The sequence below is a fragment of the Mus caroli genome, unplaced genomic scaffold (assembly GCF_978045245.1).
Source record: "Mus caroli unplaced genomic scaffold, Mus_caroli_1 scaffold_5, whole genome shotgun sequence".
NCBI lineage: Eukaryota > Metazoa > Chordata > Mammalia > Rodentia > Muridae > Mus > Mus caroli.
In genome coordinates, this window is record NW_028227260.1 from 75,713,333 (window position 1) to 75,736,895 (window position 23,563).

General features: G+C 41.1%; 1 long non-coding RNA gene across 1 annotated transcript in view; it reads left to right on the forward strand.

Annotated features, from left to right (window-relative positions):
• Positions 1 to 23,563, forward strand: part of LOC115030102 (uncharacterized) — a 256,428-nt gene that overhangs the window by 487 nt on the left and 232,378 nt on the right. The window lies entirely within an intron of this gene.

Below are 23,563 nucleotides of genomic sequence, written 5' to 3' on the forward strand. Positions count from 1 at the left end.
ACTGATAACCAGGCCCAGTGTCTATGTGTGCCTAACTATCTATGATACTCATTGTAGACCCTAGGTCTGTCTTTAGCAATATAATCAGTTCCAGATCTCACCTGCTGAGATGCTGACCAAGAATGGCTGAGTTTCTTTAAAACAAAAGGCATCCATAAAACGGAACTTGTATAGCAGAATGTCCCTTTCCCCTTTTTAAGACAAGTTATCACATAGTTTAAATTTAATATAATTCAAACTTGCTGTAAGCAAGGCTGGCCTTGAACTTCTGATCATCTTGCTTCTATCTCCCAAGTGCTGGGACTACAGGTGTGAGCATCGTCCCTTTCTTATTTAGTGAAAAAATTTCAAATACATCTAAAGGTAGAGACACCAGCATAATATACTTTTCTGAACCTATCCATTATCAATTCATGTTTATCCTCTTATCCTCATTCACTCTCCCACCCTGAATATTTTGAAACAAACCTCAACACACTAGTCACACATTTCTAAAAACAAAAATACTGATTTTTTAAAACTAGAGTGAAATGTAAACTTGTCCATTATTTCTTTTATTTTTTGATATTTCTCCCTTCCTTTTCCTCCAGACCCTCTCTTATATCCCATATATTCCTCCTTGCTCTCTTTCAGATTTATGGTCTATTTTTCATTAATTATCACCAAATAAATACATAAACACAATTTGGTCCATCTTTATAATGTTACTCATATGTCTATGTGAGAAGCTACACTCATAAAGTCTCACATGGCTGCCTAAATTGAGCTGAACAAGCACAACAACAAACATGTCAAATTGTACATTGCTAGGTTGTGTTGCTATCAACATCATCTAACTCCAAAATGTTTACATTATCCTCCCAAAGACTCTGTACCCTTTAAGCATTCATACTGCCTCCCTGTTCTCTAGCCTCTGTTACCCACCATTTTCTGTCTATATATTTGACTGTTCTAGCCACTTCATATAAGTTGACATACACAATTTTTGTACTTTTAGTATCTGACCTACCACTGAGAGATACTCCCAGTTCAAATACAGTTTTACATAGCATAGTGTATTCAAGGTCCATTCACATTGTAGCATGGATCAGAATTGTATTCATTTATAAGGCTGGGATTACCAGAGCCTTGTGTATACTACACAAGTACTGTCCTGATGCAGCTACAGCCTTAGTCCCTCCATTGCCATTCTTATTGATATACAATCTCTTCTTTGGTCAATGGGAGGGAGCCTCTGTAACTTGGCTTCCTAGTTCTTTGGGCACAATACCATGACAGTAGTGCCCTTGCTCCCAAGTATAATCGAAAGATCGAGACACACCTTGTATATTTCTTGCCCTTGCTATTTTCTCCCAAACCTCCTGGTTCTTATTAATGGGAAGTAGTATTTGGAGATCATGGCCATGGGTTACTCATTACTTTGGATTAGTTCTTATTTAACAATACATAATTTGAACTGGAAGTATTCCTCAGTGGTAGGGCATTTGCCTAACCAACATGTTCAAGGGCTTGGGTTCCATCATCAGTATTGTATATGACTCTAAACCCAAACTGAACATTTTTCTTCTTGATAATAATAATGATAATATTCATCGTATAACATTTGGAAAGATCAGTTTGGATATTAAAATATGACAAATATCAGTGAGTTTCTCTTCTAAAATTATTCATCAACTAGGAAGTTATCAGCTTACATGTGGGTTCTTATAACATCCCTTTCATTGTAAGATGGCTGTTTTTGAGGGAATGTATTAATCTGAAATGACCTTAACCTCTGAGAGTTTTGAGTGCTTCTAGAAGTCACTGGATAGAATTGATAGGGTGGAGGAAAAGATGCTGTCTTCTTCTTCTTCTTCTTCTTCTTCTTCTTCTTCTTCTTCTTCTTCTTCTTCTTCTTCTTCTTCTTCTCCTGCTTACCTCCATTTCACTCTTTATTACATTTTATTACATACATCCATTTACAAGACACCAGTATTCATTAGCAGCATGATATAGGAGAAATATCTTTCCATGGCATAAAATTAAAACTTTTTTTGAGTTGAGGTTTATCTATGTAGCCCTGGCTGTCCTGGAACTTGCTCTGTAGATCAGGCTGGCCTTGAACTCGCCTGTCTCTGTTTCCGTAGTGCTAGAATTGAAGGCATGCACCACCACTGACTGCTCTTGGCAGTCAGTCTCAACTTTCTTCTTTTTTTTATTAGATATCTTCTTCATTTACATTTCAAATGCTATCCCGAAAGTCCCCTATACTCTCCCCCTACCCTGCTCCCCTACCCACCCACTCCCACTTCTTGGCCCTGGCATTCCCCTGTACTGTAGCTTATAAAGTTTGCAAGACCAAGAGGCCTCTCTTCCTAATGATGGCCGACTAGGTCATCTTCTGCTACATATGCAGCTAGAGACATGAGCTCTGGGGGTACTGGTTAGTTCATATTGTTGTTCCACCTCTAGGGTTGCAGACCCCTTCAGCTCCTTGGATACTTTCTCTAGCTCCTCCAGCCCTTTGGTATTCCTCAGTTTAGGATTCTTTGTTTAGCTCTGTGCCCCATTTTTAATGGGGTTATTTGATTTTCTGGAGTCCATCTTCTTGAGTTCTTTGTATATATTGGAAATTAGTCCCCTATCAGATTTAGCATTGGTAAAAATCCTTTCCTAATCTGTTGGTGGCCTTTTTGTCTTATTGACAGTGTTTTTTTTTTTTGTCTTTTCCATTTTATGAGGTCCCATTTGTTGAGTCTCAATATTACAGCACAAGCCATTGGTGTTCTATTCAGGAATTTTCCCCCTGTGCCCATATCTTCAAGGCTTTCCCCCACTTTCTCTCTATAAGTTTCAGAGTCTCTGGTTTTATGTTGAGTTCCTTGATCCACTTAGACTTGAGCTTTGTATGAGAAGATAAGAATGGATCAATTCACATTCTTCTACATGATAATTGCCAGTTAAGCCAGCACCATTTGTTGAAAATGCTGTCTTTAAGTACCCAAGAGCTGAAGGGGTCTGCAACCCTATAGGTGGAACAACAATATGAACTAACCATTACCCCCATAGCTCTGGTCTCTAGCTGCATATGTAGCAGAAGGTGGCATAGTTGGCCATCATTGGGAAGAAAGGACCCTTGGTCTAGCAAACTTTATATGCCCCAGTACAGGGGAATGCCAGGGCCAAGAAGTGGGAGTGAGTGGGTAGGGGAGCAGGGCAGGGGGGAGGGTATAGGGGACTTTTGGGATAGCATTTAAAATGTTACTGAAGAAAATATACAATTAAAAAAAAGGAAAAAAAAAGAAAATGCTGTCTTTTCCCCAGTGGATGGTTTTATCGGCTGTGAACTCTTAAATCCTTCTGCCTCTGCCTTTTGTGAGCTAGGTATAACTAGTTAATCACCACACTCGACCCCACTTGTCTGCATTGTATTTTCTTTTCCATATATTTAGGGTCTTGTCCAAATATTCCTAAGAATTCTTGTCTATTCTGGTGTCCTGAAGTGTTCCCCTGTTTTTGTACAGCAATTTCATTATTTTGGACACACACACACACACACACACACACAGAGTCTGATGTACCCCATGTTGGTTTTCATATTCTCTATGTAGTAGAGGATGACTTTGAACTTTTGATCTTCCTGTCACTCCATTTGGAGTGTTGGCTATACAGTGATACTTAGCATAGGTGTGGGTGAATCACTCACATTGACAAATATTACCTGTTGAACGTGAACTTTTTTTTTCCAGCACATTTTTTTATTATGTATTTTCCTCAATTACATTTCTTTTTTTTTAATTAGGTATTTTCCTCAATTACATTTCCAATGCTATCCAAAAGTCCCCAATACACTCCCCCCCCAGCCCCCCACCCACCCACCCCCACCCCTTGGCCCTGGCATTCCCCTGTACTGGGGCATATAAAGTTGGCAAGTCCAATGGGCCTCTCTTTCCAGTGATGGCCGACTAGGCCATCTTTTGATACAAATGCAGCTAGTCAAGAGCTCTGGGGGACTGGTTAGTTCATAATAATGTTCCACCTATGGGGATGCAGTTCCCTTTAGCTCCATGGGTACTTTCTCTAGCTACTCCATTGGGGGCCCTGTGATCCATCCAATAGCTGACTGTGAGCATCCACTTCTGTGTTTGCTAGGCCCCGGCATTGTCTCACAAGAGACAGCTATATCTGGGTCCTTTCAGCAATATTTTGCTAGTGTATGCAATGGTGTCGCATTTGGAAGCTGATTATGGGATGGATCCCTGGATATGGCAGTCTTTAGATGGTCCATCCTTTCTTCACAGATCCAAACTTTATCTCTGTAACTCTTTCCATGGGTGTTTTGTTCCCAATTCCAAGAAGGGGCACAGTGTCCACACTTTGGTCTTTGTTCTTCTTGAGTTTCATGCGTTTAACAAATTGTATCATATATCTTGGGTATCCTAAGTTTTTGGGCTAATATCCACTTATCAGTGAGTACATATTGTGTGAGTTCCTTTGTGAATATGTTACCTCACTCAGGACGATGCCCTCCAGGTCCATCCATTTGCCTAGGAATTTCATAAATTCATTCCTTTTAACAGCCAAGTAGTACTCCATTGTGTAAATGTACCACATTTTCTGTATCCATCGATTCCTCTGTTGAGGGGCATCTGGGTTCTTTCCAGCTTCTGGCTATTATAAATAAGGCTGCTATGAACATAGTGGAGCATGTGCCCTTCTTACCGGTTGGAACATCTTCTGGATATATGCCCAGGTGAGGTATTGCTGGATCCTCTGGTAGTATTATGTCCAATTTTCTGAGGAACCGCCAAACTGATTTCCAGAGTGGTTGTACCAGCTTGCAATCCCACCAACAATGAAGGAGTGTTCCTCTTTCTCCACATCCTCGCCAGCATCTGCTGTCACCTGAATTTTTTATCTTAGCCATTTTGACTGGTGTGAGGTGGAATCTCAGGGTTGTTTTGAGTTGCATTTCCCTGATGATTAAGGATGTTGAACATTTTTTCAGGTGCTTCTCTGCCTTTGGTGTTCCTCAGGTGAGAATTATTTGTTCAGTTCTCAGCCCCATTTTTTAACGGGGTTATTTGATTTTCTGGAGTCCACCTTCTTGAGTTCCTTATATATATTGGATATTAGTCCCCTATCTGATTTAGGATAGGTAAAGATCCTTTCCCAATCTGTTGGTGGTCTTTTTGTCTTATTGATGGTGTCTTTTGCCTTGCAGAAGCTTTGCAACTTTATGAGGTCCCATTTATCGATTCTCGATCTTACAGCACAAGCCTTTGCTGTTCTATTCAGGAATTTTTCCCCTGTACCCATATCTTCGAGGCTTTTCCCTACTTTCTCCTCTATAAGTTTCAGTGTCTCTGGTTTTATGTGGAGTTCCTTAATCCACTTAGATTTGACCTTGGTACAAGGAGATAGGAATGGATCAATTCGCATTCTTCTACATGATAACCGCCAGTTGTGACAGCACCATTTGTTGAAAATGCTGTCTTTTTTCCACTGGATGGTTTTTGCTCCCTTGTCAAAGATCAAGTGGCCATAGGTATGTGGGTTGATCTCAGGGTCTTCAATTCTGTTCCATTGGTCTACTTGTCTGTCGCTATACCAGTACCATGCAGTTTTTATCACAATTGCTCTGTAGTACAGCTTTAGGTCAGGCATGGTGATTCCTCCAGAGGTTCTTTTATCCTTGAGAAGAGTTTTTGCTATCCTAGGTTTTTTGTTGTTCCAGAGGAATTTGCAGATTGTCCTTTCCAATTCGTTGAAGAATTGAGTTGGAATTTTGATGGGGATTGCATTGAATCTGTAGATTGCTTTTGGCAAGATAGCCATTTTTACAATGTTGATCCTGCCAATCCATGAGCATGGGAGGTCTTTCCATCTTCTGAGATCTTCTTTAATTTCTTTCTTCAGGGACTTGAAGTTCTTGTCATACAGATCTTTCACTTTCTTAATTAGAGTCACGCCAAGGTATTTTATATTGTTTGTGACTATTGCGAAGGGTGTTGTTTCCCTAATTTCCTTCTCTGCTTGTTTATCCTTTGTGTACAGAAAGGCCATTGACTTGCTTGAGTTAATTTTATATCCAGCTACTTCACTGAAGCTATTTATCAGGCTTAGGAGTTCTCTGGTGGAATTTTTAGGGTCACTTATGTATACTATCATATCATCGGCAAAAAGCGATATTTTGACTTCATCTTTTCCGATTTGTATCCCCTTGATCTCCTTTTGTTGTCTAATTGCTCTGGCTAGGACTTCAAGTACAATGTTGAATAGGTAGGGAGAGAGTGGGCAGCCTTGTCTAGTCCCTGATTTTAGTGGGATTGCTTCCAGCTTCTCACCATTTACTTTGATGTTGGCTACTGGTTTGCTGTATATTGCTTTTATCATGGTTAGGTATGGGCCTTGAATTCCTGATCTTTCCAAGACTTTTATCATGAATGGGTGTTGGATTTTGTCAAATGCTTTTTCAGCATCTAACGAGATGATCATGTGGTTTTTGTCTTTGAGTTTGTTTATATAATGGATTACATTGATGGATTTTCGTATATTGAACCATCCTTGCATCCCTGGGATGAATCCTACTTGGTCAGGATGGATGATTGTTTTGATGTGTTCTTGAATTCGGTTAGCGAGAACTTTATTGAGGATTTTTGCATCAATATTCATAAGGGAAATTGGTCTGAAGTTCTCTATCTTTGTTGGGTCTTTATGTGGTTTAGGTATCAGAGTAATTGTGGCTTCATAGAAAGAGTTGGGTAGAGTACCTTCTGATTCTATTTTGTGGAATAGTTTGTGAAGAACTGGGATTAGTTCTTCTTTGAAGGTTTGATAGAACTCTGCACTAAACCCATCTGGTCCTGGGCTTTTCTTGGTTGGGAGACTATTAATGACTGCTTCTATTTCTTTAGGGGTTAATTGACTGTTTAGATCATTAACCTGATCTTTATTTAACTTTGGCACCTGGTATCTGTCTAGAAACTTGTCCATTTCATCCAGGATCTCCAGTTTTGTTGAGTATAGCCTTTTGTAGAAGGATCTGATGGTGTTTTGGATTTCTTCAGGGTCTGTTGTTATGTCTCCCTTTTCATTTCTGATTTTGTTAATTAGAGTACTTTCCCTATGCCCTCTAGTGAGTCTGGCTAAGGGTTTATCTATCTTGTTGATTTTCTCAAAGAACCAGCTCCTCGATTGGTTGATTCTTTGAATTGTTCTTCTTGTTTCCACTTGGTTGATTTCACCCCTGAGTTTGATTATTTCTTGCTGTCTACTCCTCTTGGGTGAATTTGCTTCCTTTCGTTCTAGAGCTTTTAGGTGTGTTGTCAAGCTGCTAATGTGTGCTCTCTCTAGTTTCTTTTTGGAGGCACTCACAGCTATGAGTTTTCCTCTTAGAAATGCTTTCAGTGTGTCCCATAAGTTTGGGTATGTTGTGGCTTCATTTTCATTAAACTCCAGAAAGTCCTTAATTTCTTTATTTATTCCTTCCTTGACCAAGGTATCATTGAGAAGAGTGTTGTTTAATTTCCACGTGTGTGTTGGCTTTCTATTATTTATTTTGTTATTGAAGATCAGTCTTAGTCCATGGTGATCTGATAGCGTGCATGGGACAATTTCAATATTTTTGTATATGTTGAGGCTTGTTTTGTGACCAATTATGTGGTCAATTTTGGAGAAGGTACTGTGAGTTGCTGAGAAGAAGGTATATCCTTTTGTTTTAGGATAAAATGTTTTCTAGATATCTGTCAGATCCATTTGTTTCATAACCTCTGTTAGTTTCACTGTGTCCCTGTTTAGTTTCTGCTTCCATGATCTGTCCATTGGTGAAAGTGGTGTGTTGAAGTCTCCCACTATTATTGTGTGAGGTGCAATGTGTGCTTTGAGCTTTACTAAAGTATCTTTAATGAATGAGGCTGCCCTTGTATTTGGCGCATAGATATTTAGAATTGATAGTTCCTCTTGGAGGATTTTACCTTTGATGAGAATGAAGTGCCCTTCCTTGTCTTTTTTGATGACCTTGGGTTGGAAGTCAATCTTATCAGATATTATAATGGCTACCGCAGCTTGTTTCTTCCTACCATTTGCTTGGAAAATTGTTTTCTAGCCTTTCATTCTGAGGTAGTGTCTATCTTTTTCTCTGAGATGAGTTTCCTGTAAGCAGCAAAATGTTGGGTCCTGTTTCTGTAGCCAGCCTGTTAGTCTATGTCTTTTTATTGGGGAGTTGAGTCCATTGATATTAAGAGATGTTAGGGAGAAGTAATTGTTGCTTCTTTTTATTTTTGTTGTTAGAGTTGGTGTTCTGTTTTTGTGGCTGTCTTCTTTTAGGTTTGTTGAGGGATTACCTTCTTGCTTTTTCTAGGACGTGGTTTCCGTCCTTGTATTGGTTTTTTTCTGTTATTATCCTTTGAAGTGCTGGATTCGTGGAAAGATAATTTGTGAATTTGGTTTTATCGTGGAATACTTTGGTTTCTCCATCTATGGTAATTGAGAGTTTGGCTGGGTATAGTATCCTGGGCTGGAAATTGTGTTCTCTTAGTTTCTGTATAACATCTGTCCAGGCCCTTCTGGCTTTCATAGTCTCTGGTGAAAAATCCGGTGTAATTCTGATAGGCTTGCCTTTATATGTTACTTGACCTTTTTCCCTTACTGCTTTTAGTATTCTATCTTTATTTAGTACATTTGTTGTTCTGATTATTATGTGTCGGAAGTTATTTCTTTTCTGGTCCAGTCTTTTTGGAGTTCTGTAAGCTTCTTGTATGTTCCTGGGCATCTCTTTCTTTAGGTTTGGGAAGTTTTCTTCTATAATTTTGTTGAATATGTTTGCTGGTCCTGTGAGTTGAAAATTTTCATTCTCATCTACTCCTATTATCCGTAGGTTTGATCTTCTCATTGTGTCCTGGATTTCCTGGATATTTTGAGTTAGGATCTTTTTGGATTTTGTATTTTCTTTGATTGTCGTGCCGATGTTCTCTATGGAGTCTTCTGCACCTGAGATTCTCTCTTCCATCTCTTGTATTCTGTTGCTGATGCTCGTATCTATGGTTCCAGATTTCTTTCCTAGTGTTTCTATCTCCAGTGTTGCCTCAATTTGGGTTTTCTTCATTGTTTCTAATTCCCTTTTTAGGTCTTGGATGGTTTTATTCAATTCCATCACCTGTTCGGTCTGGTTTTCCTGCAATTCTTTAATGGATTTTTGTGCTTCCTCTTTAATGTCTTCTACCTTTTTAGCAGTGTTCTCCTGCAATTCTTTAAGGGATTTTTGTGCTTCCTCTTTAATGTCTTCTCCCTGTTTACCAGTGTTCTCCTGCAATTCTTTAAGGGATTTTTGTACTTCCTCTTTAATGTCTTCTACCTGTTTAGCAGTGTTCTCCTGTATTTCTTTAAGTGTGTTATAAAAGTCCTTCTTGATGTCCTCTACCATCATCATGAGATATGCTTTTAGATCCGGGTCTAGCTTCTCCGGTGTGTTGGGGTGCCCTGGACTGGGCAAAGTGGGAGTGCTGGGTTCTGATGATGGTGAGTGGTCTTGGTTTCTGTTAGTAAGATTATTATGTTTACCTTTCGCCATCTGGTAATCTCTGGGGTTAGTTGTTATCATTGTCACTGTTTAAAGATTGGAGCAGACGCTGTTTTCCACTCACCAGAAGTCTTAAGATCCTGTGGCGGGTGTCGTGGGTAGCTGGTGGGTGTCAGCTGACCCTGTGCCCTAGCTACCCCGATGCTGGTCTGTCCGGAAGAGGCCTGTGGCCCTACTCAGGCCGGTTTTCTGCCTCCCCAACCAAAGCAGTCTCAGGTCCCGCGTGATTGGACTGGAGCAGAAGCTGTGTTCCCCTCACTAGAAGTCTCAAGATCCTGTGGCGGGTGTCGTGGGTAGCTGGCGGGTGTCAGCCGACCCTGCGCCCCAGCCACCCCGGTGCTGGTCAGACAGGAAGAGGCCTGTGGCCCCACTCAGGCCGGCTTTCTGCTTCCCTAACTTAAGCAGTCTCAGGTCCCGTGCGCAATTGGATTTGAGCAGAAGCTGTGTTCCACTCACCAGAAGTCTCAAGATCCTGTGGTGGGTGTCGTGGGTAGCTCGTGGGTGTTAGCCGACCCTGTGCCCTAGCTACCCTGTGCTGGTCAGCCTCAATTACATTTCCAATGCTATCCCAAAAGTCCCCCGTACCCTGCCCCCCACTTTCCTACCCACCCATTCCCGTTTTTTGGCCCTGGCGTTCCATTGTACTGGGGCATATAAAGTTTGCGTGTCCAACGGGCCTCTCTTTCCAGTGATGAGTATTATTACTTTGCATATAGCATGCAATATATTTACACAATGAACAAAGATGTTCAACATCTTTGTATTGTGAAGATGGATACTTCAGTTGGATAAAATTTCCACTGATAGTGTCATACAAAATATCAGATGATTGAGTCCCAGTTAGAATGGATTTGACAGAGATGTGAAGCCTCACACTCTGGTCTTCAAATTTATTTACCTATCAAACCTCTAAAAGGAATATGGAAAATAACATATTTTCTCATATTGTAACACTGACATTTAAAGTTTTAATTACAAGCTCTATCAGTTACGAAAGCTAATCTTGGAAATATTGTCATTGGAGAGTAAACTTTCTGTGTCAATCTAAAGAAGTATGCAATGAAATATAACTTCCATAGTTACCTGGTAACTTATCCTTTACTAAGAATAACTGCACATTATTTTAAAAAGTACTTCCATCATTACATGTTCTCTACAAAGTAATAATTCATTTTTTTGAAGAGAATATTTTCCTAATGCATGAATATTGACCTCAATTTGACAACAAATTGTGTATGTGTCTATTTGAAGTATTCAAAACATTTTTCCAGTGGAGGAGGGATCACAGGGTTCCACCCTTCCTGAAGATTAATGATCTGTTAATAATTGGTAAGGGCAAGAGCTTCATGGCCCCACCCATCTCTAAAGATTTATAGACAGTTAACTGTTGATAGTCAGAGGGGCTCATGAGATTCCACCCTTCCTGAAGATTTATGAGCTGTTAACTGATGCTGGGGGGTGGGAACGGCTTGTGTGGCCCCACTCATCTCTAAATATTTATAGACAGTTAACTGATGTTAATCAGAGGGGCTCAACAGTTAATAATTACTGGGGAGGGGGAGAAATTTCTATTAGTGGTGTAGCCAATAGTTAGCTTTGACTAGGCTTTTATGGGTAACCTTAAATTTCGTGATTAACAACAACAAAAAGGACATATTTAGGATGAGAAAGTGCTGTGTCATGAATGCTAGGGCGACATGAAAGGGTATTAGGTGGTGAATACTACCAAAGTACATTATATACATTTATGCAAGTGTCACGATGAAACCTATTATTATGTATGACTAATATATGCTAATAATTTTTTCCTGTAATCTTGAGACATGTTGGCAAGTTTATTTCAGGCAGTTACATAGTTGGTCAAATTAGATAATTAAAAACAAATATTTTGAAAATTTGATAAACTTAAAAACCATATTATACTGTGAGAGCTGGAAAGATGGCTCACTGTTTAAGAGCACTTGTTGCTTTTAGAGAGGACCCAGGTTCAGTTTCTAGCACTCACATGATGCCTAATTATCTGTAACTGTAGTTACAGGAGAACTGATGCCCTCTTCTGACCTATATAGGCACTAGGCATGCACATGATACAAACATGCAGGACACATGCACTAAATCTTTTAAAATATCATATTGGGAAAGCATTTCAATAAGATCATACCTTTTCTCTTTACTTTTTGTCTTAAAAACAAACATTATTCATTGCAAAAATGAGACAGATATGGGAAGAGATAAGGAGGGGTGAATATCACCAAAATACAATATATAAAATTATCAAATAACAAAAATATTTAAAAAGCAAGACAGAATTTGGCATCTCTAATATGACTAGTTTTCATTTCTTACATAATTGAGCTCTGAGTAGACTGTTGCATACTAACAAAAATTGGAGATTGGAGGCCGGCTGGAGAGAGGTCTCCATGGCTAACAGCATATATTTTCTTGCTGAGGATCTGAGTTTAATTCTCAGCACTCACATCAGGCAGCTCACAATTATTATGAACCAGCTTTAGTGGCCAGCACCTCTTTAACATTGGGCACACACATACACACACACTTGAGAAAATATGAAAAATTAAAGAACAATTGTAGATGGAACATTTTTCTTGATGATATAAACTTATAACCTCAACATTGAGGACATACAGGCAAGAGCATCATGAATTCTAGGACAAAGATCCTGTCTCAAAAAACAAACCTAACCAAACACACAAAAACCGGGATTTTTTTTTATTGTTTATACTATATTACTTAATTCTCTGACTTCTCCCCTTGTTAGATGTACAAATTTATGATAATTTATCATAAAATTATAACTATTAATTAGGTTTGGTGACACAGGCCTGTAGCTCCAGCTACTTGGGCGGCTGAGCCAGAAAAATTAACAATTCAGAGATTTCCTAGTTCAAGACCAGCTTTGGCAAGTTACTGAAATAGTATTTCAAGTAAAAAGTAAGGGCCTGTGTGGTGGGGAAAGAGTTTACATGGCTCCATTCCTCTCCTAAAGATTTATAGACCGTTAACTGTTAGTAGGGGAGAGGCTCATGATGCATAATTCTCCCTGAGAACCTCTATGCAATTAATGATTGCTGAGGGAGGGAGAGAAATTACCTTTAGTGTTGTACTGAATAGTACTGGCAAACCTTTAATCTGAGTACTCCCAGAGGCACGAGCAGAAGGAACTCTGTGGGTCTCTGGTCAGCATGCTCTACATATCAAGTTCCAGGACAGCCAAGGCTACATAGTGAGACCCCGTCTTTCTTTTTTAATTAGGTATTTTCTTAATTTACATTTCAAATGCTATCCCAAAAGTTCCCCATACCCTCCTCCCCACTCCCCTACCCATCCACTCCCACTTCTTGGCCCTGCGTTCCCCTGTACTATGGCATATAAAGTTTGCAAGACCGATGGGCCTCTCTTTCCAATGATGGCCGACTAGGCCATCTTCTGATACATATGCAGCTAGAAACACGAGCTCCGGGGGTACTGGTTAGTTCATAATGTTGTTCCACCTATAGGGCTGCAGATCCCTTTAGCTCCTTGGGTACTTTCTCTAGCTCCTCCATTGTGGGCCCTGTGTTCCATCCAATAGCTGACTGTGAGCATCCACTTCTGTGTTTGCCAGACACTGACATAGCATCACAAGAGACAGCTATATCAGGGTCCTTTCAGCAAAATCTTGCTAGTGTATGCAATGGTGTCAGAGTTTGGAGGCTGATTATGGGATGGATCCCTGGAGACCCTGTCTTTTAAAACAGTGAAAAACAGGACACAGTTTGGTGATAAAGTGTTTGCCTGGCATCTACAAGGATAATGGATACTGCAAATAAACAAAGGAACTAAGAAATATCTAACAGCTGACAACTCCATTTCTGATCCTCATTTAATTTGCTGAAAGCAAAGACTTGAAGTAACTTTACTTGAAACAATGTGATACTGTGCCTTGAAGTTCTGTTATTTTCCATTCACTAATGCCAGTGTGCACTGTATTTGAAAATGTTCCTTTTTGGTATCTTGTACTTTTTACATTGGGGACAACTTCTCCTAGTAAATTTAGGAAGGCCAATTGTGAAAGGATAAGAAGACATGGGAACCTGTTCCTTTATGTGGATGTGCTTTGGAAAGGTTACTATTAGAAAAGAGTATATTTCTTTAAGTGCTTCCCAACCACTCGAGATTTCTCTGTTGAGAATTCTCTGTTTTCTTCTGTACCCTACTTTTAAATTGGCTTGTTTGTTTTTTGGAGTCTGACATCTTTAATTCTTTATATACTTTGAATACTAGCCCTCTATTAGTTACAGAGTTATTGAAGATCTTTCCCCAATCTGTAGGTAGCCATTTTGTCCTATTGACAGTATCCTTTGCCTTACAGCAGTGTTTCCATTTCATGAGGTCCCATTTATTAATTGTTGAGCTTAGAGCCTGAGCCATTGGTGTTCTGTTTGGGAATATTTACCCTGTGCTAATGGCTTTGAGGCTATTTCCTACTTTTTCCTCCATTAGATTCAGTGTATCTGGTTTATGTTGAGGTCCCTGATCCACTTGGACTAGAGCTTTGTGCAAGGTGATAAATACAAATCAAATTGCATTCTTCTACATGCAGACTGCCAGTTAGACCAGTGCCATTTGTTGAACATGCTTTCTTTTTTTTCACTGGTTTTGGCAACTTTGTTCAAGATCAAGTGTGCATAGATGTTTGGGTTTATTTCTGGGAATTTGATTCTATTTTATTGATCAAAACAAAATAAAAACAAAAATAAAACAACAAAAAACAAAAGAAGAAAACAACAACATAACGTTTCGAAATTTTCATTTGACTCAATGTACTGCTTGGAAGGTCCTTACCTTATTCTTCATATATATGTCACTTTTCATGGGATTTTACGGTCTTGAATATAGATTCCAAATCTCACTGTGAGAAGACACAAATATGATTCTTGTGGCCACAAGCATAAGAATAAGCATAAGAATAAAGAAAATAAAATTGTTGTATACAAAAGTAAGAGGAGAAAAACAACATTTGCTAATTAATATTTAGCTTATAATTTGTTTGATATTTAATCCAAATATATAAATAATGAATATCATAAGTTGATATTTTGTTACATTATCAACAGCGCTAATGGATGCTGTGATAAAACACCATGATTAGAAGCAACTTGGAGAGGGAAGGGTTTACTTCCCTTGTACTCCCACATCATAGTCCACCATCAGAGGAATTCAGCACAGGATCTCAAGACAGGAAATGATGCAGAGGAAATCCCAATTGAGAAAATGGACCCACCAAATTTACTTGTAGGTCAGCCTGTGGTGGGTGTATTTTCTTGATTGATGATTACTGTGTTTGTGGCGGGGGTGGGGGTGGGTGGGTGGGTGGGGGTGGGTGGGTGGGTGGGTAGGGCTAGCTCACGATGGTTAGTACCACCTTGGGCTGGTGGTCCTGGGTGGTATAAGAATGCAGTCTGTGCTAGACATGACGAACAAGAGGACTTGTACTAAGCAGCATTCCTCAACAGCCTCTGCTGCATTTCTGGCTGCCAGGTACTTGGTCTGCTTGAGCTCCTGCCCTGATTCCCCTTCATGAGTAACTTTAAGCTGTAAGCTGAAATCAACCTTTTCCTCCTCAAGTTACTTCTGGTCATGGTGCTCTAGCACAGCAAGAGAAACGCTAAGACAGGAGAGAAGATGGGGGAGGAAAAGCAACAAAATCAACTTTTGGTTGAAAATGTCATAATCTAATATGAACCTAATGATGTGCATTCTTATTTAAATAAAACAAAATGAGCAATGTTGCAAGTTATCTCAGGTACTCAAATAGAATGAGTGAATTGCTCTTATAGATCCTATCTCCTCCCACCACTGGAGAACCGAGATGCAGTGTCCTTGAATGAATAATGGGCTTGGGTGTGATGATACATGCTTATACTTCCAATCTTAGGAGGCTGAGGCAGGAGGATTGTGAGTTATGGCTATCCTGGTCCACATAACATGACCCTATCTCAAACAAACAAAACAAGTCATTAAACTGTGATACATCAATACCTTGTAGTACTACTAATCAAAAACAAAATATATACCCTCTTCCTACAACTATGTCTTAAATGAGTCTCTGAGGACTTGGACTGAGTGAAAGGACTGATGTTGGGTTACAAAGTCAAGTGTTCCCCTGTGTAACACTTTTAGAACCCCACAGGTACAGTAACACGAGAGTTTCCTAAATCCCAGGATTGTAGAATGGGGTAACCTTGCTTACAATGGATAGTAAGAGGGAATCTGATGGATATTTTTTTCTTTAAAAAGTGAGTAAATTAGTTTCTTTACATTCTCTCATTCTGTAACTTTATAGGCAACTAATTCATACTTTAGCCCAAATCAGTTAAACTGTGGATAGAATACATAAATATTTGAGAATTTCCATCATTTATTTAAGTATTTTTCCAAAATTAAACCCTTATCTTTTGAAAGAAAATGTTCACTCTTATTCTTTTGGTAATGTTTTCCTCAGTATCTACATGTGACAAAATGTATCAAACACTACACATTTTGTAATCATGCACATTTAGTTATTTTCTTTTTCTAAGATGACACTACCTCCAGGGATGAAAAAAATAATAAAAAGGGCAAAGACATTTGAAAGGGCAGATATAATATTTTAAATTTCCCCACAGAGGGGAAACAGGCTCCCCACACAGGCTCCTTGATTTATTGAAAGGATTGCAGGCAGACCAATCCATAACCTAACTTCACCTCCAAAGACCAAAGTTTTGTAGGAAATAGGCTATCAGCTCCACATTTTTTTGGGGGGGGGGCTTTAAACAATATTATTTTCCTTAGGGTGCTATTAAGGACTTTGTTTATTTAGACAGGTTCTCATGTATCCAGGCTGCCCTGGAACTTGCTTTGGTCGCACTGACTCTACTTTCCAAGTGTATTTCTGGGATACTAGACATGCAACCAGTTTATACAGTGCTGGGGTTCAAACCTAGGGTTTCATGCATGCTAGGCAAGCTACATCCAGAGCTTCTACTGATATGTTTTATTAGGGTGTTTGGCCATTCTGAAGGTCTTTTAATTGCTTAATATAAGGTAGGGTATAAGAAACACCTAGTCGGTAGGTGTCCTATAAGTGATGTGCTATTTGTTGGGGTGATACTGATGACCCCATATCTTTCATTCTGTAGGTTCTACAGTCCATTTCCTGAAGCAGTATTCCTGCACCCTGCCAGAACACACATAGAAACACTCAACCCTGAGGGCTGGGAAAATGGCTCTACATTTGCTCTACACACATAAGGACCTGAATTTAAATCCCCAGCACCCACAAGCAGATCCCAGTAATCTAGCATTGTGGAGTGGGGACAGGCGAATCCCAGAGATTGCCTGGCTGAATTGGCTCTGACCTCTTCATGAATTGGACATGGGCATATGCACCTGCATATTCCCATACATGCAACCTCCCCACCCAAGAAATGTCCCTTTTCATCCTTGGCCTGTGAGAAAAAGCAACAGGAGAAGGCCTGTCTTCAGTACTCCATGCTATGCTCAATCATAATTCCTCATTGTCTGCTGGAGGTTAGATGTTCTTGTCTGGCTCCCACCCCTGTAGGAGCCAATACTTCCTGTTTCTTGTATACCCATGTTTCTTCCTTCTTCCCCCACCCACTCCCCCTCCTTGTTTCCCAGCCCCCTTTCCCTCCCATTCCTTCCTTCTTTGCTCCATCAGAGATTCTCAGGGACAGATAGTTTTCATATCAGATTGATTTTATTTTCACCAGAGACAAAGCACTGTGTAGTACTTATATTTTCAGACTACACAGTTTGGTATTGCTTAGCTGACACTCCTTTTCACAGATTTCCAGGTCTTTGGTTGTCATGCTGAGTCTACTGTCATTCTTAATCACTTGTTGAAATCCTGGAGCTCTCAGTGCTGCTATGTTCGGGCTCCTTTTCAGTACCTGTTGACAGCTCTTTCAATAAATGATGTTAGTGACCGAATAATTCTTTCCCCTTGCCTTTATTGGTCCCTTTTTTTGGTGGTGTAGTTTTCTTAGAAGTCTTTCTTTTAGGCATGCTTGGCAGTGTTTTCTTGCTCTTCTTCTTAGGCGTTTGCACCTGGAAGTTCAACAGAGTAAGGTGACAAGGGCACATCAGTCTTTGAAAAGCTGGAATAAGTGAAGGGGATTGTAGGAGAGGGGCTATGGGTTGAGAAGGGAGCAAATGCCAGGCCAAGAAAGAGTTAGGAGTGCTGGGGGAGGGGAAATCACCTGAGAAAGGACTATGCTTACCTTGAGGTTACTTATCTTCTTGCTACATTTGGGGCAGGGCTGACGATGGCAAATCTTCACTGTCTTGGGTTTGGATGTCGAGGTTGATGGCACAGCATCCTGTGTCAGATAGTGGGTCTTCTTAGTTGCTTTCGCCATCCTGATGCCTTGTGGTGGTCTGGTCCAGAGCTCTCAGAGGCACTGTCTTATAAACCCACCCTGAACAATGGGAGGCCACACCCCTGAGTCCTGATTGGCCAGCTAGGTCCTTGACATCACAAAGCACCTTGCTGCGTGATGGGAGCAGGGACTAGGGTGGAGATCACTCTGGTTGAGGGAGATCCTATGAAGGCAATAGTGTCTGGATACAGACTGGAGGTTTTTTTTCGAACATCTCCAAGAGACTCATGCCACCCTTTTTTATATTCCCATCTTCAGTTGTGATGGAACATGTGGCCGTGGATTTGCACCTGTGAACTCTTCCTGAAACTCCCCTACCCCCATTCAGTGGTTCATTCTGTCATGTTTCCTCCTTAGTTTTTAATAATTAGCTAGATTTTGGCATATTAAACCTTCCAAATTTAATTCCACATTCTTCCATAATTATTGAAGTATCATTGTATATGTGAATCACCCCATAAATGAAAACAAAGAGAATATATTCATGAATGAATATCTTCCTACCTGGTGAATTTAGCATTCAAAACTGACATTTTTGGTTACATGGTGTGATGGCTAGTTTTTTAAATCACTTACATCCCAATGTTGTTCCCCTTCCTGGTCTCCCTGTCGCAGAGTTTCTGACCCAATTCCCCCTCCCCTTATCCTCTGAGAGGGTGCCCACTTTGGCCATTCCCCTTTTCTGTGCCATCAAGTCTTTACAGGATTATACACATCCTCTTCAACTAAGGCCAGACAAGGCAGTCAGTCCTCTGCTACATATGTGCCAGGGGCCTCAGACCAGCCAGTGTCTGCCCTTTGGTTTAGTGGCTTAGTCTCTGGGAGCTACCAGGGGTCTGGGTTAGTTGAGACTGTTGGTCTTCCTATGGGGTTGCCACCCACTTCAGCTGCTTCAGTCCTTCCCCAAACTCTTCCATAGGAGTCCATGACTTCAATCTAATTGTTGGTTGACTATAAGTACCTGCATATTTCTCAGTCATCTGCTGGTAGAGCCTGTCAGAGGACAGCCATGCTAGGCTCTTGTCTGCAAGGACAACATAGCATCAGGAATAGTGTCCTGCTTTGGTGCAGCCCCCTGAGTGAGGTGGGTCCTAACTAAATTGGGCCAGTTACTGGTCCACAATTCCTTCAGTCTCTGCTACATTTTGTCCCTGAGTTTCTTTTAGCCAGGAACAATTCTAGATCAAAAGTTTTAAGGTGGGTTGATTTCCTCATCCCCCCACTGGGAGCCCTTTCTAACTACTGATGATGGGTTCTTCAGGTTATATCTCCCCACTGTTGGGCACCCACAATGAATACCGGGCACTTCTCATATTCCAGGTCTCTGGACCTTTCTAGAGGTCCCCTACCCCACCCCTACCCCTAGCAGCTGCATATTTTCATTCATTGTACTGGCATCTTGGGCTTCTATCTAGTCTTCCCCCCTGTGATGGTTTGTATATGCTTGTCTCCCAGGGAGTGACACTATTAGGAGGTGTGGCCTTGTTGGAGTAGGTGTGTACCACTACACCTGGATCTGGAACTTGCTTTGTTCCAGGCTGACCTTGAATTCAGTGATCTGCTTGCCTCAGTCTTCTGGGATTAAAGGCATGCACTACCTTGCCCGGGGCTAAACTTTTCATGGCCACTATGCCTCAAGATCTCCATGTCAACATCTGGGTCAGAAGCCTGTGTCTTCCAGCTTCAAGATCTGTATCACAGGTGTGCCCTCCATCTCTGGATTGTAGCTCATTACAGATGTAGTCAAGTTGACAACTAGGAATAGCCATCACACCCTCCATATCTGATCCTGGCCCCCTTCCCCCTCCCATCTCCCACCAAAGTCCCTCCCTCCCTCTGCCTTCTGTGATTATTTGGTTGTTTCTCCCAAGTGAGATTGAAGCATACTCACTTGGGCCTTCCTTCTTATTTAACTTCTTAGTCTGTGGGGTGTATCATGGGTATTCTGTGCTTTTGGGGTAATATCCACTTATCAGTGAGTACATACCTGGATGTAATTTTGGGTCTGTGTTACCTCACTCAGGGTGATAATTTCTAGTTCAATCCATTTGCCTTTGAAATTCATGCTGTTTTTGTTTTTAATAGCAAAGTAGTATTCCATTGTGTAAATGAACCACACTTTCTGTATCCATTCTTCAGTTGAGGGACATCTGGGATGCTTCTAGTTTCTGGCTATTGCGAATAAGGCTGCTATGAACCTGGTGGAGCATGTTTCCTTAGAGTATGGTGGAGCATCTTTTGGGTATATGCCCAGGAGAGGTATAGCTGTGTCTTCAGGTAGTACTATGTTCAATTTTCTGAGGAACTGCCAGAATGATTTCCAGAGTGGTTGTATCAGTTTGCAATCCCACCAGTGATGGAGGAGTGTTGCTAGTTTTATGATAACTTGATACAAGCTAAAGTCATCTGAGAGGAAGGAAACTCAATTAAGAGAATGCCTCAATAAGATGGGTCTGTAGTGCATTTTCTTAATTATTGATTGATGTGAGAAGGCCCAGCCTATTCTGAGTGGTGGTATTGCTGGGCTGGTGATTCTGAGTTCTATAAGAAAGCAGGCTGAGCAAGCCATGACAAGCAAGCAGCACCCCTCCATGGCCTCTACATCAGCTCCTGCCTCCATGTTCATTCTCTGCTTGAGTTCCTGTCCTGACTTCCTTCAAAGACAAATTACAATGTGAAAGTGTAAGCCAAATAAACCCTTTCCATCTCGAGTTGCTTTGGTCATAGTTACAGCAATAGTAACCCTAACTAAGACACATGGTTTTCCATTTATAGACAGGGATTGGGATGAACTGGCCTCTCACAGAGACTATATGTTTGCCTTATTTATTCTTTTTTTTTAAAAATATTTTTATTACATATTTTCCTCAATTACATTTCCAATGCTATCCCTTTTGGGGTAGCATTGTCCCCCATAGCCTCCCCCCCTACTTCCCTACCCACCCATTCCCATTTTTTTGGCCCTGGCGTTCCCCTGTACTGGGGCATATAAAGTTTGCATGTCCAATGGGCCTCTCTTTCCAGTGATGGCCGACTAGGCCATCTTTTGATACATATGCACCTAGAGTCAAGAGCTGGTTAGTTCATAATGTTGTTCCACCTATAGGGTTGCAGATCCCTTTAGCTCCTTGGGTACTTTCTCTAGCTCCTCCATTGGGAGCCCTGTGATCCATCCACTAGCTGACTGTGAGCATCCACTTCTGTGTTTGCCAGACACTGACATAGCATCACAAGAGACAGCTATATCAGGGTCCTTTCAGCAAAATCTTGCTAGTGTATGCAATGGTGTCAGTGTTTGGAAGCTTATTATGGGGTGGATCCCTGGATATGGCAGTCTCTAGATGGTCCATCCTTTCATCACAGCTCCAAACTTTGTCTCTGTAACTCCTTCCATGGGTGTTTTGTTCCCAATTCTAAGGAGGGGCATAGTGTCCACACTTCAGTCTTCATTCTTCTTGAGTTTCATGTGTTTAGCAAATTGTATCTTATATCTTGGGTATCCTAAGTTTTGGGCTAATATCCACTTATCAGTGAGTACATATTGTATGAGTTCCTTTGTGATTGTGTTACCTCACTCAGGATGATGCCCTCCAGGTCCATCCATTTGGCTAGGAATTTCATAAATTCATTCTTTTTAATAGCTGAGTAGTACTCCATTGTGTAAATGTACCACATTTTCTGTATCCATTCCTCTGTTGAGGGGCATCTGGGTACCATCATCATGAGATATGCTTTTATATCTGGGTCTTGCTTTTCGGTTGTGTTGGGGTGCCCAGGATATAGTTGTCTCTGGTTAGAGCTTGTTCCTCAGGTGACTCTGTTAGCCTCTATCAGCAGACCTAGGAGGCTAGCTCTCTCCTTAGTTTCAGTGGTCAGAGTATTCTCTGCAGGCAAGCTCTCTTCTTGCAGGGAAGGTGCCTAGATATCTGGTGTTCGAACCTGCCTCCTGGCAGAAGTTGTGTTCCACTCACCAGAAGTCTTAGGATCCCATGGGGAATCCTGTGTAGGTCCTTGCGGGTGTCCTGAGACTCCACTGGCAAGGCACCCTGGTGCTCGAGTGGACCGGAAGGGACTTGTGCCCCAGCTCAGGCCGGGTTGCCTGCTTCCCTAGTTAATGCAGTCTCAGGTCCCGCACAATTGGATTGGAACAGACACTGTGTTCCACTCACCAGAGGTCTTAGGATCCCGTGGGGAATCCTGTGTGGGTCCTTGCGGGTGTCCGGAGACTCCACTGGCAAGCACCTTATTTATTCTTAGACTCTGGCTAGACTATTACTAAAACTGACACTATTCTTTCTGTTTTGTTTTCTTTCTTTTTTTTCATGATGAGTGCCACAGTTTATTTATTGGGCAAAGATATACATCTCAATATTCTTGATCCAATAACCTCTAGTTAGAGAACATCATTTGAAAAAAAATATGATTGAATGTTCTGTTCCAACGGTGTAAAATATATTGTGAATATGATAGAGGTTTGAATTTTGTAGAACCCTCAGTCTGCTGTGTTCATAGTCTTAATCTTTTGGGTGTGCTTCTTATTTCATCTACATTTACAATTATTTACTCTATGACATTTAATGAATTTCTGTTAGTGAGATTCTTAATTTTGCCTTTCTCCATCTGGTAATCTCTGGAGTTAGTTGTTATAGTTGTCTCTGGCTGGAGCCTGTTCCTCCTGTGATTCTGTTAGCAGTCCTGGGAGTCCAGCTCTTTTCTGAGTCTCAGTGGTCAGAGTACTCTCTGCAGGTAAGCTCTCCTCTTGCAGGGAAGGTGCACAGAGGTCTGGCGTTCAGACCTGCCTCCTGACTGAAGATGAAGGCCTGAAACAGGGCCTGTCCCAGAAGATGTGTTGCCTCTGCAGTCTGCGCACTCACCTGCACATACTTGTCTACGAGGGACCCAGGACACAAGATGGCTCCCTCACCTGCTCCAACAGTCAGAGCCTTCCCAGGTGCCTGGATGTCTGGAGCCCCAAATGGGGGTCTGTCCCAGAAGCTGTGTTGCTTCTGCCTGTCCCAGAAGATGTTTTGCTTCTGCTGTCCTCTAGCTCACTCTGCATTCTGCGAGCTGACCTGCACAGACTGGTCTCAGAGGGACCTGGGAGACAAGATGGCTCCCTCACCTGCTCTGTCAGAGCCCTCCTGGGTGACCACCTCTCCTCTGGTGGGGAAGTTGCCTGGATGTCAGCAGCCCAAAATAGGGCCTGTCCCAGAAGCTGTGTCTCTTCTGCCTGTCCCAGAAACTGTGTTGCTTCTTGGACCCACCTTTTTGCTGTTTACAGAAAACCCACCTCAGAGAAAAAGACAGACACTTCCTCAGAGTAAAAGGCTAGTAAAAAAAAATTTCCAAGCTAATGGTCCAAAGAAACAAGCTGGAGTAGCCATTCTAATATCAAATGAAATCGATTTCCAACCCAAAGTTATCAAAAAAGAAAAGGAGGAGCACTTCATACTCATCAAAGATAAAATCTTCAAAGATGAAACCTCAATTGTGAATATCTTTGCTCCAAATGCAAGGACATACACATTCATTAAAGAAACTTTAGTAAAGCTTAAAGGAC